This window comes from Triturus cristatus, chromosome 5_2 (assembly GCF_964204655.1).
Source record: "Triturus cristatus chromosome 5_2, aTriCri1.1, whole genome shotgun sequence".
In the NCBI taxonomy this organism is placed as follows: Eukaryota; Metazoa; Chordata; class Amphibia; order Caudata; family Salamandridae; genus Triturus; species Triturus cristatus.
The window spans coordinates 65,665,638-65,671,637 of NC_140588.1; the positions used below are offsets into that span (position 1 = coordinate 65,665,638).

The following is a 6,000-nucleotide window of genomic DNA, read 5'->3' on the forward strand; positions in this document are numbered from 1 at the left end:
AGAGATGCGATGGTGCGAGTGTTCGGACAAACGTGGTACAATCCACGATTTTGTGTGTTTGCTGAAGCAGTGTGTCATAGGTGTGTTACCTGTCAACAAATGAATGCTGGGAAGAAGACTGTGGTTGTGTTGAGTCACATTGGGAAGTCAGGAGGACCTTTCAATAGAATGCAGCTTGATTTTATCGAAATGCCTAAGTGCAATGGATTGAGGTACATTCTAGTGGTGGTGTGTGTTTTTTCATGGTGGGTGGAAGCTTACCAAACACAAAGGTGTGACACCCATACAGTAGCAAAGCTGTTATTGAGGGAACTGATCCCTAGGTTCGGTTTTCCAACCTCGTTGGAGTCGGATAGAGGAACACATTTCCACAGCGAGATCATGAAGTTGCTTTGCGCTGCTTTAAATGTTGATCAGAGACTACATTGTAGATATTGACCAGAGGCTTCTGGGATAGTGGAGCAGATTAATGGAACTTTGAAGGCATGGTAGCAAAAGTGTGTTCGTCTACATCTCTGAAATGGCCTGATGCATTGCCTTTGGTGTTGATGAGTATTCGCAGTGTCCCAGATAGGAGGACCGGTCTTTCCCCGCATGAGATCCTTATAGGGAGGGTGATGCGATTGCCAGCAATACCATACACAGCTTTGAAAAACATCACTGATGACTTAATCTTGATTACTGCAAGGGACTAGCTGATGTGGTTCGTTCTGTGTCTCAGCAGGTGGAAGCTGCAGCTGTTCCGGCTTCAAGTGATCTCTGCCACGACCTGTGCCCGGGTGACTGGGTGCTTGTCTGCAAGCATGTGAGGAAGAGCTGCCTGGATGCTCGGTGGCGAGGCCCTTACCAGGTGATACTGGTAACATACACAGCGGTGAAGTGCGGAGGGTTGCTGAACTGGATACATGCCTCCCGCAGAGTTTCAGAAACCTTGGAAGAAACAGCTCCTCTCAGGAATGAAAATCCAGCTGTGGCGACAGAGCCACAAGAGAGGACAAGCCAAGCTGTGAGGGTTGCTTGCTGACGAAGTTGGTTGCTCACCAGACCAGGCTGAGGAGGGTAACGCAACACACAACCCAGGTATTGACTCTGAGGAAGAAGGTAATGTTGCAAGTGGTATAGAGTCAGACTCAGCTGAAGGAAGTGGTGCGCAGAGTGTTCGTGAGGAAGATAAAAGGGCTAAATGCACAGAAGAATCGTGGCCTGAGAGGCAGAGAAGGCTGAATCTAAGACTGGCTCCTGAGAAAGATCTTGCTCTTGTGTCCGAGACATCTGAGTCAGAAGTGAGTGAAGAAGAGCAAGCCCAAGGAAGCCTGAGAAGGTCAAGAAGGACAAGAGTGCCTTGCCAGAGATACGCTGCCCCGGAGTGGATTTACGCAGTAACTGATGCCGGGAGTAGTGAGTCCCGGGAGGCTGAGGTTCGTGAAAGTGGTCAGCAGAATCCTCTACTGAAAATAGATGTGGGACTGATAGTTCCAGGACTCGAAGCAAAGCAGTTTTGAGCAAGGTGCGAATTCTGATACTGCACAGATTATTTTTCCCAACATTTGGATTTTAACCGCCACCTCATGAAATGGTAGATGTTCGTCTTGAAATTCTGCAACGTGTTATAGTTGAAATTGGATCTGAACTGATCGCAGATTGCGAATGAACTGTGATTTGTAAATAAGAGTTTTGAAGAAGATAACCTAGGCCCGAGTGGAAGAAGAATGAACTTAGGGACTTTCCGTAGAAGAAGAAAGAGGGCTTAGGAAGTCTTTTTGGACTGTGTAAACAAAGAACAAAAATGTTGTAAAGGGAATTTCCAGCACTTCCGAAGTGGTGTTTGAACTGGTTAAGCAGCAACCTGTGGTGGAGAAAGAGACTCTAGGTGTTTGTTCGCTGAAGACCAAACCAACAACGAAAATGGAGGCTGGAAATCCGAACCGTAGGTCCAAGTGTATAATAGGTACATTCATAGTAGGAGTGATAGTTTCAATAATCATAGTTATTATAGTGTTAGTTTCTGCTCCACATGAGGCAGAAGTCGTAGAGGTGAAAGGAACTCCTACACCCAGTACTTCTCGCAAGAAAGAGGATACCATAGGAGCTGAAAAGGCTATGCTAGATCAGAATAGTCGTAGGTTGCATGTAGATTTGTCTAGAGGTGATTTTAAGCTTAATGCGTATACCAAGCTGCTATACGAATACGTTGATGCAATGGATGTGAGATATTGCTATGTGTGTATGCTGGAGCAGGGTTTTCTATTTAAACCCAAACATCAGTTTATATTTTTGTATGTCATAATTAAAATTACTAATGATTAATTATTAAGTACTAAGTTTTGTTGAGTTTTTTATTAACCAACCTTATTAATGAAAGAACTATACGTGGGAATGCAATTGCATGGCTAAATTAATACGTGAACTAAGTTGGTGAGCAAATTAATTAAATAAGTGTGGCTTATGTGTTATTTGTTATGTGATTGCGCTTTAAGTTAATATGCTTTAATGCTTTATTATGTCGCAAATGGCTAGATAAATACATACACATAAGGGTATTAGTGGGAATTAACACTGTATAATCAATACAATGTAGTAATGTTGTTTTGTGTTTCTTTTTAATTAAGTTGTCCATTATGGCCTGCTAAGAAAATGGCCGACATTTACAGCCTGCATTCGAGTAGATGAAATATGAAGAGAGGCCTCGCTGATTGTGACCCTGGCCTCTGCCTGAACTAAAAGCTATGAAAAAGATGACAACTCTGGGATGACCGCCAGTTATCCTTGGTAGAGAACATTTGTCACAAATGAACATTTTGATAAACTTGTGGTGGCTTCACTGCGAGTGATACAATTCTGGAGAAAGACATCCGTGGATGTTACGAATTAGTTTTGGACTTCCTATTTCCTTGTTTTGAATTTCGAGATATCCAAGAGCGGAGATTCTTCTAATGTTGCAAGATGACATCCTTTCCTGCTTAACGGACGTTTTAGGGTTTGTTTGTAACTTTTAGTATGTAGATTTTAGTATAAATATTACTAGACTAGAGAGGGTCTGTGGCTACTTCTTCCTGAACTTATGCTCAAGAGGATCGATGCTGACTGAGAGGACGGTGACTCTACATGACAGTTTGAGAGACTTTAATTCTTTGCCGAGAAGACCTGTCCTGACTTAGAAAACAACATTTAGCCAGAATAGGTAAATATGAGAAAAATGATCTTGCAAATTGAATGGCTTTTCATATGAATTAATTTCGATAAATCATTCTTGTTTGAATTACAGTGTCGGGTGGTTATTTCTTTGTCATGTTATTGAGATCTCAGATGTGTTTAATTGTTTTTATCAAGACTCAAGATAATTCAATTTGGTTGCATTGACCTCAAATTAGGTGCAGATTGATTAAAGAGTTCTCTCATATATTCAGTACGGATAGGGTAATAGAATGAATATTGGTGTAATGGGCCCCACCAGCGTATGATGAGTGTATGTGCGCATGACTGTGAAATTACTTTGTCCGTGGAAGTAGGGAGAATTTATAAGCTTTGATCTGCAGCATGTATGCAGTTGCCTGCATCAGTGGATGAGGGTATTAGATACCACCATCTTCAGCTGACGTATGGGATTTCTTGTAGTTTGTTGCTTAGCATGTTTTATGGGAGAGGTCATTACGAGTACTTATTTTCCAATTATGATGCGGTGCTTTCAGAGGTTCCAGCATACAAGCACCTGAATAAGTATGATTATTACAAGCAGGAAGATAGGATTGGGAAGTATTTCATACTGACTACAATGTTAGATACAGCTTATGCACATAGACATAATTTGACATGTTCACTAACAGAAGTAGAGAAGAAGTTTGTAGATCAAGTAGAAGATAGATATAGACAACTAACGCAAACACGCACCACTGGAGAAAGCCCATTAGATTGGACAGAGGAGGGGATGGCTCACAGAGCGAAGGGGAGCTATGGCCCTATAACATTGGATCTAGAGCAGAAGGGGAAGCTGTGTGTGAAACGTGTCCAGACCTTTTATGATAAGGTCTCACATGGTGCCTGGCATATGGTGTATGGATGTTTGAAAAATACCCTTTTCTTCTGCAGCTTGTGCTGCAGCCCTTTTCTGGGCCGCAGCACAAGCCGCAGTAGAGAAAGGTAGTTTTCGACCACCTACACGGAGGTTTTTTCAAAATATGATGGTTGGAATTGCCGACTCCTTGTCATTCTCGCAGCTGGCACTAATCACCAAACTGCAATGGAATTTTCAAAACGAAGGTGTGGATTCAATTACACACGGGGCTGATGCAACCAAACTTGGCGGCCCTGCAAGCCCATGCCAGTACCATTGACACTACAATGCTAGACACCAGTTTGCCTTCACATAACCTAATAACCCTTTGACAGTGAACTGCTGCTGCTACAATGTTCCGTGGAGGCAAACTGATTTACCGTTTTCAATATTTAGAGTTAAGCTCTTTCCACAAGAAAGAAAAAACATACATGCAACCATTTTAAGTCGATGATAAAAATTGAATATATTGAAAAAATAGCAAGTCAGACAAGAAAGAATAGTTATAAGCAATCCAATTGGGAAGTACAAGGGTAGGAATCTAGAATTGTGAAATGTGCGCTGGTGTATTTTCCCCCCACTTTTTCATTTTTCAGACATGTCAGATTTTCGGGCTGTCAATGCTCATCTGAATGGACAAATTAGGAAGAATGAAACAAACTAATACTCCATCGTCGTCTTACCTTTTTCGCCGCATGCGCACTTTCCGCTGTTCGTTGAGGCCCCGCCCCAGGAGTTTACCTTTTGCCCATCTCTCGAAACCCACCATCCCCGCTGTTCCTTCAGAAAACGAATATGTCGACATTCCAGCTGAATGGATGATTAAACGTGCAATTAATATGATCTCCTTCCATGTAGAATAACATAAAAATACAAAACAAACAGGTGTGTGTGAGGAATGTAAGCATATATAATTGTACATGTAAAAACGTAATTAATTGATCATTATCCTAATAAATAGTTAATGCACGTTTGTAACGTATTCCGTGCTGCGTGCAGAGTTGGATTTTGCAGGAGAGACGAGGATGCATGCAACATGAACTCTTCAGTGAAACTTAAGGAGAAACCCCAAAAAGAAGACAGACATCCCAACAGTGCACCCCATGATGCTAAAGCGGCGACTGCTGCAGACAGAAATCAGCTGCAGTAGGAGAATAGAGAACTGTTTCTGCGTGACTCCAAGCAGCTGGAAGCACTGTCCTGCAGTGCCAAGCAGCAGCCCTGCAGCGGAGACAGGCCTCTTATTTATTGTTTAAAATGGAGTACGGAAAACCTCTTCGGCTAAAGTTAGCTGCACACAGAGCAAAATCAGCAGCTATCCCCACCCCCCCAAAACAGCCACGAAGAGCCAGCATCCCCTTGCTGGGCTGCGTACCAGTGAGAGGGCTGGATCACAGAGGGCTCTGTGCCCCTTGGAGTGACCCATAGCCCTACAGCCTACTGTGGAGTCATTAACATTGGTTTAAATGGGCCGGTACTCACCGGTACGGAGTACCAGCACTTTTACATTTTTGTCCCTTGAGTACCAGAACTTTTCATAGGACAAGGAGAGTACCGGTACTCATGGAGGCCTTGCCTAGACACAGGTGGCGCTCCTCGCATTGTATCGTAGCACTTTTCACTCAACCTTCTCTGATTCTGCAATCCTGAGCTGAGATGCAGAGGAGCGACAGAACAGCAGCTCTTGTCCCCAGGACACAGCAATCTTGTGCTTCTCTGCAACTCTTCCAGCAGCTGTGAGGCGGCAGGGTGTTTTGCTTACCCTTTGATCTTTCACAGTAGGAGTTGAGAGTCCATCCTAAAACTAATGGACGAGGGCCTGGGGCGCATTCTTCAGGTGAGTGCAGCTTTTTAGCATGACATTGTTTTAAATGACTGAAAATGTTAGTTCATCAGCAATTTAAATTAGGCATTTTTACTTGAATGTAAATCCCTGCCCTTGCCGCCAA

At 43.1% G+C, this 6,000-nt stretch overlaps 1 protein-coding gene across 1 annotated transcript in view; it reads right to left on the reverse strand.

Annotated features, from left to right (window-relative positions):
- Positions 1–4,857, reverse strand: part of LOC146822668 (neurexin-4-like) — a 143,846-nt gene extending 138,989 nt beyond the window's left edge. Inside the window, exon 1 of the mRNA XM_085606580.1 lies at positions 4,735–4,857. The gene's annotated coding sequence lies outside the window, so the exon portion shown is untranslated. The remainder of the gene's footprint in view (positions 1–4,734) is intronic.
- Positions 4,858–6,000: the final 1,143 nt, after the last annotated feature.